Here is a 13,190-nt window from a genome sequence, read left to right as displayed (position 1 = left end):
TCAAATTCAACTGGTGGCCGAGGACGTCTGCATTAAAAGGGGGAGGAGTAAAGGTCACACATTACCAAAACCCATAGCAATGCATCGCCAGTGCCAATGCACTCCAATGCACCGAAACAAGACGCGCTTCGATTCAGCATAAGACACCGTGGGAGTAACGACCAAACCAACGGCGCACCTAGACACCCAACACCCAGCGCGGCAACCACAGCGGCTTCATCCGACGGCGACAGCGACGAACCACAAGAAGTAACTTCAGCAGCAGAGCTTTATTTTTAATAATTTAGATTGCTTAAGTTAGTTCTAATCCAACTCCTGAATAAAGCACTTGGCTTTTTTAAAAACAAAAATCTAATCAATTTTTGTTAATTTGTATACATTAAAAACATAAATACACATATCCTTGTTTTCGTTACTGTCACATACTATATATAAGTTGTCCCATACTCCGTTGTTGCTTCTTTGCTGTTTCACCTTGTTTCTTCTTTTTGTTTCGAATCCTATCCCGTGTTGCCGTAATGAAATCCAAAAAATGTAAATGAAAGTAAATAAATTATATGTTAGTTATTAAGGAAATTTTTGAAAAATATAATTGTAATTACGTTGAGCGACATGGTTGTGTTTTCTCGTCATGGCGGGGAGGGGAAATCCACAGCACTACACCGGACATTGGAGCAGCCAATGAAGTAGTGGACAACGCAATTGGAATGACGCCGATGTAGCCATCTCAGGCAGGGTGGGTACGCCGGGGTCCAAAAGTGGCCCTATTCAAACATAAGAAGGATCAGTAAGTTGTATATTATTGTAGTTTTCTTTGTATTTACCGTTGTCAATAGTTTGTTTTATATTTCCTTTTGTTTAGCGCAACTTTCAATTGCGCGGCAGCTGCTTTGTATTGTTAGTAATGAGTTTTCCGTTTTAAAGCAACTGTTTAGTATCGATGGAGTTATGGATTGTGCGGACTGCGGGCCAGAGATGGAACTCACCCTGAGTACCGATGAGCCAGCCGCCGCGGTCCCAGGGAAGACAACCAGTCCGTAACAATATGGCCCCAAATCTTTTAAATTTGATTTCGAGAAAAAATTAAAAAAAGATATTTCCAAAGATACGGCGTATGTCCTTTTGTCAAGTAAAATTTTGATCATCTGCTGGCTTATGTGGACCGAGGTAGGAACCCATAAATGCGCAGCTCTGATCAGGATTCCATTTGGTGACAGGACCCAAATCTTATTGTCATTTCTTTGTAACAGAATCTGTTCATGTTGTGGTTGATGGGCGTGTGTCAGTCTTACGTCAGTCTCAACGTGCCATCGTAGCCTGGAGGCAACAACGAGCAAATCCTGTGATAAAACTGTGATATTAGGTTAGCATTGTTGTCAATGTAGTTTCTCTTTGTTGTTTAGGTTAACTATTTGTTCCGTTTTCATTTGAGTGGCGCTGGATGTGTGCTGGCCTGATGCTTTGTTATTACCATAGGCGACAGGTGACTCAGATCGATACAGGATCGATTCTGCGCCGCACCTGCCACACAGCAGTAGTACTCAAAAGCGAGACAGAATTAAAATAGATTTCCGGTAGCGCTTCTTGGATGCCATCCATCACGAGAGTGATGGTATTTTTTTTTTTTTTGAGGACGTTGCTTTTATTTATTGAATTTTCTTCTTAATTTTGAGACTAACAATAAGTTTACGAATCTTAACATTAAAATTTAGTTAACAGTGTGTTAAGACTGTATTCTGCTTGCGCGTCCCCCAAGTCGGTCGCTGGGTAGGTAAGTCATTGCGACGAAGTCGTGATTGGTTGCTCAACCTTGTTAGACTTCTCGCCAGGTGGTTGGGGTGCAACAGTAGCTTGGTAAAGTACTTTTCCTTCTGTTCTGTGATCACTTCTTTGACAGATAGGATGTTTAAGTCGCATTGTATGTTTTCGTTGCGAACATACCACAGTGCCCCGGTGATGATTCTCAAGATCTTTGACTGAGCTCGCTGGACTATGTCAATATTACTATTGCTGACATTCCCCCATAACTGGGAGCCGTACATCCATATAGGTTTAAGTACTGAGTTATACAGCAGGACTTTATATTCAAGGCTAAGGGGAGACCGAGCGTTGATAAGCCAATGAGGGCTACTGGCCTTTAGCTTTAGGTGTGTTCTTTTGGCTTCAATGTGCCGGCGCCATGTGAGTCGAGGTGTACTCCTAGATATGTCTCTTCGTTTGCTTGCGGGAGTAGATTGTTGTTAAACGTAAGCGGCGGCAGTTTTGCCTGTTCAGGGTGAATGTAACGTGCTTGAATTTTTGTTCGTTCACTCTAATTCGCCAATCTGATAGCCATTTTTCAACATCGACCATATGAAAAGCTAGCTGAGCAGTTGATTGCCTCGGGCATTTTGAGCGGCTAAGAATAGCTCTATCATCAGCTGTTGATGTTGTTACTCGTGTGCTTGTCGGCATGTCTGCTGTGTAGAGGACGTATAGTGTTGGTCTCAGCACACTACCTTGAGGAACTCCAGCTCCAACAGTGAAATCATCAGATATAGCAGTGTTGCATCTCACAACAAATTTTCTGTCGTAAAGGTAAGACTCTAAAAGCTTGTGGGTGTTGTTGGGGAGCATTGTCGTGATCTTGTACATTAGACCTTCTAGCCAGACTCTATCAAATGCTTGAGAGACATCTAAAAATATGGCAGTACAGTACTCTCGTTTTTCGAACGCTTTCCGAATTTCTGATGTTATCCGGTTGACCTGCTCAATTGTTCTGTGCTTTTCACGAAACCCAAATTGATGTGACGGGATTCCTTCCTGGAGTCTTAGTTATGTGTTTAACCGAGTCAAAACGCATACTTCAAAGAGTTTAGATAAGCATGAAAGTAGGCTTATAAGTCTATACGAAGTGGGGATTGTGTGGTCTTTTCCCGGCTTTGCTATCATTAATATAATTGACTTTTTCCATATCACTAGATAGTAACCAAGTTTTGCGATGGCATTGAAAAGCTGGGTGATAGTGCAAACGGCGCAATATGGGAGCTCGATGATCATTTTGGGAATTATGTGGTCGCAGCCCGGGGATTTTTTCGGATTCAGTTGATTTTTGATTATGCTAACGATTTCATTTGGGCGAAATTCGATTCGCTCATGCTGAGCTGAGGCTCATATGGGAAAGTCGGCAAAGTAAACGCACTCGTGGCAGGATTTGGTTGGAATACATTTTTAAGGTGGTTGGCAAACGTGCTACCTGCATCGCTGCGCGGCCAGCCTCCTGTGGGATTTTTAATAGGCGTGAGATTTTTGTACTAGAAGTACACAATTGCTCTATGTAGTGGCGGTGGTCATATGCTTCTTCTTGTTGTAGAGCTTTAGTAAGTTCACGTGAGGCATGTCTTAAACTTTGCTTAGCAGATGGCGATCTGTGGAATTGTCACTCACGACGTAAGCGTCGCTATTCGATGACGAGCTTCTCGATTTGTAGATTTGTCTTCTTTCGATTTATAGTTTGAGGTGTTGAAACTCGGGCTGCAGAGACAAGTACAGACTCCAGTGAATTAACAAAGCTGTCTACGTCGGCTTCATTGTTGAGATGAGGACTTAGCTCAATGTGTGAGCTAATATATTTTCTATACTTAAACCTATTGGTTTTCTGTGAGGTCAATTTTAATGATTGTTCCAATGCTCCTGGATGTCGGAGTAGAATAAACAGGATAGGTGAGTGATCAGATGAAAGATCCGAAAGGCATTCGGCGCTTATCAGATTTTTGGAAAGTTTTTGGTAATCGCAAAGTCTGTTCAATCGGGCAGTTTCTTTGGGTCTGCCGGTCAGTATGTTGGTGTACCAGAAGAAACATAGTCGAGAGCTTGTTCTTGGCGCTGATAATCATATTGTAGAGCTGCTTTCCTTTTGGAGTCACGAGACGAGATCCCCAATGTGTGTGCTTGGCGTTGTAGTCTCCTGCTGCTATGAAGTGGTCTCCTAGTGAGTGTAAGTTGGTTGCTAGTATTTAATTGTATATTTATAGATGTGGCCTGTAGGTAGTTTTTAGCAAATTTGTTATGATAGTGGTGCTTAATACGGCTTCTGATTAGAATTCCACACCCACCATGTGCTTTACCGTCTGGATGATTTGTTCCGTAGAAAGTATATCCTTGTAGTTGAAAATTTTATTTGTTTGTAAGGTGTGTTTCTGAAAGCAGCATTACGACGATTTGATTGTCGAGTAGGAATTGAGTTAACTCAAGTTTATGCTGCGAAACGCCGTTAGCGTTCCACGTAGATATCCGTGGGGAGTCATTATTTGGATTGTTGTAAAACCAGAATTTGAATCAATAGATCTTGATTTCTCATTTAATCTTGCATAGTTATGCGCATAAATGACATAAATTCCGTAATCTTTGTTGTAGGCTGCATATCATAGCTTCGAAGTTGCTTTTTGGCTGCTCCGGCGATTGATGCTGCTGAGCAGTATTCGGTTCTTTGTATGCTGATTGCAGAAATGAACTTTTTGAGGCAGGGATAGCCGGTCCTGATTTTAAAGCGCTTGCGTATGTCACACTTTTGTTAGAGTTTATGGGTACTAGTGAGGATCTGGCTGCAGTCGAGAAGAAGACTTCAGGATTTGATCTGGAGACTTTCAACGTTTTATTTTGGGTGCGGGCAGTAATTCCTCTCTGATGGATGCGGCTTTTCAGATCTTTATAAACTGGGTAACCTCTATTGTTAGCAGTGTGATTGCCACCGCAGTTGCCGCACTTTTTCGAGTTGCAGTCATTTTTGCTCGCTGGGCAGTGTACGGAGTCATGAAGCTCTCCACAACCTACACACACCGGGCGCAGTTTACGCAGTTTATGACCTTGTGTGGCCATATTCTTGGCAGTTCGCACATTGTACCGGACCATTGCGTTTGTGCGGTTCCTCAACTGTAATTCGGCGGTGCAGCAGGAACTGAAGATTGTATATAGGATGCACTTCGTATTTATTCAGGGGCTTATTTTCTGGCTCGAGCTCAACCTTAAAGAGTGGCTGCGGCTTTTTATCCCTGTTAAGGATATTGAAGACTGTCTTTGCGCTAAATCCCTTCTCTTGTAGTGCCTTTGCTATATCTGCAGGCGTCACTTCAGATTCTATACCTTTAAGTACGACATGCAAGCCCTTGCTGCTTTTAAGATGATACGTGTAAAAGTTCTTTTTATTATTCGTAAGATATTTCGATAATACTCTGTAATTGTTTTCAGACTTCATTTGAACTTTTGTTTCGTGAATGTTGCCCTTTACAAGGGGTATTATGTGGAAATTATCCTTGCCAATAAGCTCAATAATTTTGTTGACAACACCATTGGAACTTTTTTCTCGTATGTAAATAGGCGAAGGCTTTGGCTTCCTTTTCTCGATTTCAGTAGATTCGGCCGCCTCAACCTCATTGGCGTCTGCCAAGATTTTAAATCGGTTTGAGTTCATATCCGTTTCTATTGCAGCTAAGCTAGCATTGCCACGGGTTATTTTGCATTTAGAATTTAGGGAGCTCGTCTTCCTTTTGATTTGAATGCAGTACTGGTTACTGCGCTCTTAGGCTGCAGAGACATCGATGGTAGCGAGAGAGTAAGTGCGCGCTCTATTGCTCTCTACGTTTAAGGATTCGGTCCAGTTGGGGGTAATTGACCGCACTTGATCAGAGCTTGCATTATTTTCGGTTGCTTACGCGTTGTTTCTTTGTTGTGAGAGCCGTCTCTCGTCTTGCTCACGGTGACGTTGTGCACGAATGTCGTTTTGACTCATTGTAATCGAGATTGATTTAGTTAGAGTTTTAATTGTTACGATTTATATTAATTAATTAATCAATCAATATAAACATTAGCGATTTCATCGCAAAGAGCGTCTTTTCGCGTTATTGTATATTTATTAAATCAGTCACTGCACTTTTGTGATTTTATTGAATATTTTTCCCGGAGCACAATAAATACACGTCTGCATGCGACGACAGTCCAAATGGCTCCTGAGAAATGGCTCAGAACAAATCGTGTACATGAGTGCAAAAATGTTAATTTTACAAGTTTTAAAGATCTTGAATTACCTCCCGGTGTCAAGGCTAGTTTCGAATACGTTCTAGCTGCCAAGGCCAAGGTTTTTGTGAATCCAAACGGATAGCTGTCATACAACACGGCCGTTGTTGCCACAATTAGAACTACGAATGAGACGCCTATTTACACCAAGCTTTACCCATATCCCATGGGTGTAGCTGACTTTGTTGCCAAGGAGATGGAACAACTCCTCAAAGACGGAATCATCAGAAAATCTAGATCACCTTACAACAACCCACTGTGGGTAGTAGATAAAAAGGGTTTGGATGAATTTGGGGGAAAAAAGGTTAGTTGTCGACTTTAGGAAACTAAATGAACAAACGATTATTGACAAATACCCCACGCCGGATATATATATGATTTTAGCAAATATGGACAAGGCAAAACACTTCACAACCTTGGACTTAAAATCCGGTTATCACCAGATATTCTTAGCAGAAAAGAATCGTGAAGACTTCATTTTCTGTAAATGGGGGGAAGTACGAATTCGTCGACTTCTTTTCGGATTAAAAAATGCAGCTACCTTTTTTTAGATGATGTGCTCAGAGAATGAATACATAGGCAAGTGCTGTTATGTTTACGTCGATGACGTAATTGCTTTTTCAGAGAACGAAAATGACCATGTCAAACACGTTGATGCGGTCTTAGGAAATCTTTTAGATGCCAACATGAGAGTGGCCCAAGAGAAGACTCAATTTAAAAAAAAAACTGTGAGATACAAAAGTATTTCTTTAATACATATCTTCGACAATTTTTATCTGGTCGCAACCAAATTTTCAGGAATCATAAGTACTATAGTTATTGTATGTATCAAAAATCGTAACTTTAGCTTTAAAATTACGCTTGTTATTCGATATTTTTTTTGAATTGAAAACAAACTTGATCTGCGTGCAAACATAACAAATGCTTTCGAAAAGAAATTATAACTCTATCTCTTATAGTCTCTGAGATCCAGTGTTTCATACGGACAGACGGACAGACACACAGACGGACAGACTGACATGGCTAGATCGTCTCGGCTGTTGACGCTGATCAAGAATATATATACTTTATAGGGTCGGAGATGCCTCGTTCTACCTGTACATACATTTCCTGCCGGCACAAAGTTATAATACCCTTCTACCCTATGGGTAGCGGGTATAAAAACGTTGAGTATCTTGGTTTTATTGTCACAGGAAAAGGTCCAAAAACTGACCCTGAAAAAATAAACGCTATACAGGAATATGTGGAACCTAAGAATTTGTTCGCTGTTAGGTCGTTTTTGGGTCTCACCAGTTATTATAGATTCTTTGTAAAGGATTTTGCATCCATAGCGAGGCAGTTGTTCGATATTTTAAAAAACGTCAGCAAGCACCGATCGAGGAAAATACCTGTTGAACTGAATGAGGCGCAAAGACACTCGTTCGAAAAATTAAGAAACATTTTGGCGTCAGAAGACGTCAGTAACATGACGTTACCCTGATTTCAAAGTACCGTTTGACTTAACAACGGACGCTTCAAGTCATGGCATTGGGGCAGTTCTATCACAAAATGGGCGTCCGATAACTATGACTACGCGACAAACGAGTGGCAGTTACTTGTAATTGTTTGGGATTTGGGGGAAGCTCCGTCATTACCTATATGGCGCAAAGGGAATCAATATATTCACCGACTACCAACCACTGGCATATGCGGTTTCGGAGAGAAACCCGATTGCGAAGATTAAGCGTTGGAAAGCATTTATTGACGAACATAATGCTTACGTTTTTTTACAAACCCGGTAAAGAAAACTACGTCGCTGATGCGCTATCGCAACAAAATGTGTATGTTCTTGAGAGTCAATCTGCTAAATCTGACGCAGTGACCCAGTGATACACAATAGAGTCTACTGACAACCCTTTGAACTGTTTTAGGAATCAGATAGTTATAGAATAGGCAAGATTTCCATCGACTCAAAGATTTGTCATGTTTAAAACCAAAATGCGACGCATTATTAGCTTCACAAGCAAAGAGGCACTGTTAGATGTCTTAAATGAGGTCGTAAACCCAGACGTTGTGAATGCTCTGCATTGCAGCTTACACGTGTTGGCTCAAATACAGAGCGAGTTAGTTACAACATTCCCAGACACTAAGTTTAGATATTGTAAGAAACTTGTCGTAGACACTTTCAACAATGACGAAATGCTTGAAATCACCACTCTGGAGCATAACCGCGCTCACAGGGCAGCTCAGGAGAACGTAAAACAGATTATGACTGAGTATTATTTCCCAAACAGCTTGACAAACGAGGTATCCCTGAACTGCAAGGCCATGATACAATAACACAAGGTAGTCTCGTCGGCAAAAGCTGTCGGTTAACAATACCATACATAAGTGCGAGTGAGAGTGAGTGCGAAAGAATCGACAGTCATGCTTTTTGATTAACCCTTAAATGGTGCATAGGGTTTAATTGTTCCATTATATTAAAAACAGTTGAAGTGTTTATAATTTAATTTTTAATAGTTTAGAGTTTGACAGTAATCGTTGTTTTTGAATACTAATTTTTTTTTGTTGAGGTTCTTAATTTTAAAATATATACGAATCATAAAGTACAATTTTTTATGTCTATATTAATGTTTACATCCCTAGCAGCTAGTAATAATTGTTCCTACATATATTATGTATATATTTTTTTTTTTGGTATAATAATATGTATACATAGTATATAATATAATTGTAATGTGACATTTTTGCTTTGCACAAGGGTTAATATTTAAAGAAAAAATCGTCCGCATACAACCTTTTCCTTCAAAAAGCGCGAGCGCGCTGAACGTTAACGGACTGAAACCGAACGAAAAGGCACGCGACGAGACTACCTTGTTTTATTGTATCTGTGCAGAGGCCAAATACGACAAGCACCCAAACAAGCAGTCTTTGGGCGAAACATTGATCCCCTCATTTACAGGCGAGCTTTTGCATATCGACATATGTTCGACAAACAAAAAAGTTTTTCCTCACTTGCTTGGACAAATTTTCAAAGTTTGCAGTTGTTCAACCAATAGCATCGCGAACAATCGAAGACGTTAAGGTTGCACTCGTTCTGCTAATGAACATATTTCCACACGCCAGATCTGTGTATTGTGACAATGAGCCATCACTAAACTCAGAAACTATTCGAACGTTGCTGTCGAACCACTTCTATAAGCAACGCTCTACCGTTGCACAGTACATCCAACGGGCAGGTAGAGCGGTTCCATTCTACATTAAGCGAATTAGCAAGAAGTCTGGGGATCCACAATGGTAGCGCCGACACGGTAGAGCTCAGTCTAAGAGCCACCGTATTGTACAACGGTACTGTTCATTCGGTTACAAAGAAGAGACCCATTGATGTACTTCACTTCGCTACGGCTGAATTGCAGAAAGATGTTAGAAACAAGTTGCAAAGAGCGCAACTGGTCCAGCGAAATCGAGTGAACGATAACAGACAGGAAAGGATCTTTGAAGTAGGAGAAAGAGTACTCGTAAGAAGCAACAAAAGACTTGGTAACAAGTTAACACCTATGTACGTCGAAGAAAAAGTCGAAGCGGACATGGGGACATCGGTCATAATTAAGGGGAGGGTAGTTCATAAGGACAATATTATGTGAGAGTATATTCCCATTGTGGATGACGAGGTAGTTATTTGGAGGCACAACGGGTACTTGAGACATACTTCCAACCTGTCAGAGTACACGGCAATGCTTGAAGAAACTAATAAGTTGTCCTCATTGTTTACCCGAACACACATGCAAAAAACTACTAGATACAGATACTCACATTAAGACCCTTTCGTCCGCGTTGAGAGTCCACCACAGAAATGCTAGGAGCTTAGTTTTCATCGGCACAGCGTTAAAAATAGTTAGGTTAGGTTAGAACGGCCGCCCCTGCTAGGGGCAAAGCATAGACCAGTAGAGGTCCATAGCTGTACCGGTGGAGGGTGTCTTCGTCTCAGAAGTCGCACAGTATGGATGCGTTTTTGGCAAAGGCCAGCAGCATCCTAGGTGGTAGCCGAGAAACATCACGAAGTGACAAGGTATTTCATCCGGAGCCTGAATAACGCTGGACATCTACAGAGAAGATGCTCAAGTGTTTGCTTGACTCCGGACTCGTTGCATTTTCTACACTGGTAACTGTTCTCAATACCCATCTAGACAGCATGGAAAGCCGACAGGCAGTGGCCAGTTAAAATGCCGAGCATTAGTCTGCAGTCTTTCCTTGAAAGCTGCATGACGAAATTGGTTAACTTATTGTTTATTGAAGCGCACATCAGCCTTGCAGTTTTACAAGAGTTGGTATTGCGCCAGCTCGCGTCCCACTGAAGTATTGAGCGCTCTTCAATTTCTCGGCCGAGAATTCGCAGGGATATCGGAACATTGTACATATTACCGACAGCGAGCCCAACCCCCTCTTTGGCGACAGTATCTGCGATCTCGTTGCCATCGATGCCCTAATGGCTTGGGATCCAATAGATACGCACGATCACAGAAGCGTTCAGCGACTGTATTGCTCTTCTGCTGCCCAGGACAACTTTGGATTTGACCATATCAGAAAGCATAGATGTTATTGCAGCCTGGCTGTCGACAAAGATATTAATCGAATTGTAATTGTGATGTAAACCCCGAGCCACTTCTGCAGTCTTGCCAATGGAAAAGACTTCCGCCTGGAAGATGCTGCAATGGTCCGGAAGGAGTGTTTGGAGACCGGATCTGGGCAGTATACGGCCGTACCGACTCCTTCGTCCATCTTCGACCCATCGGTGAAGAGGTTGAGGGCTTCGGGAATGCATAACCCTTCCCACCAGCAGTCCGGTTCCATATATATTGAGTTTATGTGGTCGGTACTGGTAAGGCGGATAGTGTAGTTCAAGTCTGTTCTAGTCTCCCTACCAATGCCTGTTGCCTGTTGCAGCAATCCTAAGGGCCGATTTTACGGCTATAGATTGCGTATGTGTTTAACAATTCAATGCCAGCTATTACCTCGAGGGCTTTAGCAGGCGTCGACCTGAGTGCGCCGATTTTACGGCTATAGATTGCGTATGTGTTTAACAATTCAATGCCAGCTATTACCTCGAGGACTTTAGGAGGCGTCGACCTGAGTGCGCCTGTGATACACAGTAGCGCTTGACGCTGTGTCCTTTGCATTATGGATAGGTAAGTCCTTTTTTCCGTAGCCTGCCACCACACTAGAATATCATAGGTGAGGATAGGGCGAACAACAGAGATGCATCACCCCACGTAGCCACCACCCGCCTGTCGCAAAGAAGACGATTGACCCACCTGTGGGTGGGTGTTTACTGAGGTAAGGCCATTTATAATAGCGTCAGTAGTGACATTATTGAAGGCGCCTGAAATATCCATGCATTGAGTTGCTTCTGATGTGCAAATCAAATATTAGATTAGGCTGATTGGCCGGAAGTCATTTGGGACCACATGACTGGATTTTGGAAAATGACTTTTGAGGTCCTCCAAAGAGTGGGGATATAACACCATGCGAGGCACGCCGAATAGATTCCCGATAGCTAAGGAACAATCGTAAGTTTTGCTGGCTTGCAGCATTGCTGGCGAAAGTCCATCGAGGCCGGGCGACCTGACCTTCGCAAAGGAGTAGATAGCCCAAATTATCTTATTGTCTGTAATTAGACCGGCAGGGGGTCTAAGAACTGGGAGACTAAGAAAGAGCTGCCAGTCACTGTTCTCTATTCTAATACATCCCGAGAAATGAGCTGAGAGCAATGCTTCAAGACTTTCAGCACTGCTCTCCGTCTACACTCTATCGCCCGACTTGAGCAGACTAGGACTGGAAGCCTGCTTGGACAGCAGCTTCCTCAGTCTGGAGGTGTCTTTGATGTTGTCCAGGTCAGAGCAAAAGGTTCTCCATGAAGACCTTTTGGATGATCGGATCATCCTCTTGTAAGACTTTAGGAGAGACCTGTACTCGTCCCAGACATAATCATTGTCCGCCTTCTTAGCAAGTTGAAACATGCTAGTAAGCTCCCCACGAAGCGAAGAGAGATCTGGGTTCCACCAGGGATCGATCTTCTCGTCGGTCTAGAGACCCGATTGGCGAAATGCGGAAGGTAGTCCTGCTGAGAGGACATTGACATTTGTTTCTAGGTCCTGTACCGAGTTGATGTTACCCGGCGGATCAAGAGACTTGGAAACAAGGCTAGAGAATTTCGCCCAGTTAGTATTTTGGGGAATTCTGAACGGCTGCAATCGTTAAGTCCAGCACATTACAAGAGGTGGGACCTACATAGGTAGATACCTCACTTCTGTTGGCTAGTCTCAGCTTATAATTTTGGATAAAATCAAGAACTTACTCACCCTTTACGTTTATGTCGGGACTTCCCCAGACGCTATGGTGGGCGTTGGGGTCTGTTGCGATTATTAGTTGTTTGTTGGAGGAGCAGACCATGTCCACCAGTCTCCGCAGCTCTTTAGGTGGAGCCGGTACGTCGTGGGCCATGTAGCAGGATGCCAGCAGCAAACATCCCTCACGGCTCTCCAGTACCACCACGGTAAGATCGTCATTGCTGTAATTAGGTAGTAGATGAGCTTTTAGCCCTTTTTTACAAGGATGGCAGTTCTCGATCTACTGACCAATTTCGGGACGTACAGATCGTAATTAGGCGACTGCAGCCCAGCAACTGTGCTGCCCGACGCTATCCACGGTTCTTGTACCAAAGCCGCGTAGGCAGACTCTTCCTCCAAGGCCAGGCGTAGCTCCGCCGAAGCCGTTTTGAACTCATGGACGTTAAGTTGCAGCACACTCATTAGAGGTTTGCAAACTCGCGGTGGGGCCCGTCTGCATGGACAGTTCCTCCTCCACCTCCTCCGTCTCGTCAGCCAGCCTGAGGTGCAAGGTGGCGTCGGTAACGCTCTCAAGACCGAGATCCTCCTCAACCTCTCCTGACCTCAGCGTGTGGGTGTCCTGGTCGTTGGAAAGACGTTTTTTGAGGCGAAGGTACACGCTCCCTAAGCCTCACGCCATTTTGCCGTTGCGCTTATAAAGCAGATCCTCGGTCTCCTTGTTGATCTGAATGATCACGTGCTGCCCACCACTGGGTAAAGGTTCATCAACCTTCAGCACGGACCAATCACTCGTCGGATTGGCAGGTTCTGCTT

The 13,190-nt window shown here is 43.1% G+C and overlaps 1 long non-coding RNA gene across 1 annotated transcript; it reads right to left on the bottom strand.

Moving 5' to 3' along the window:
* Positions 1–259: 259 nt before the first annotated feature.
* Positions 260–5,241, bottom strand: LOC132786554 (uncharacterized). Its single transcript, XR_009632452.1, has 3 exons — positions 825–5,241; positions 603–764; positions 260–500 (listed from the first exon to the last, which is right to left on the bottom strand). It is a non-coding gene; the product is annotated as an uncharacterized LOC132786554 (long non-coding RNA).
* Positions 5,242–13,190: the final 7,949 nt, after the last annotated feature.

The sequence above is a fragment of the Drosophila nasuta genome, chromosome 2R, assembly GCF_023558535.2.
Source record: "Drosophila nasuta strain 15112-1781.00 chromosome 2R, ASM2355853v1, whole genome shotgun sequence".
Lineage (NCBI taxonomy): Eukaryota > Metazoa > Arthropoda > Insecta > Diptera > Drosophilidae > Drosophila > Drosophila nasuta.
This window is presented reverse-complemented; position numbering and strand designations above follow the sequence as displayed.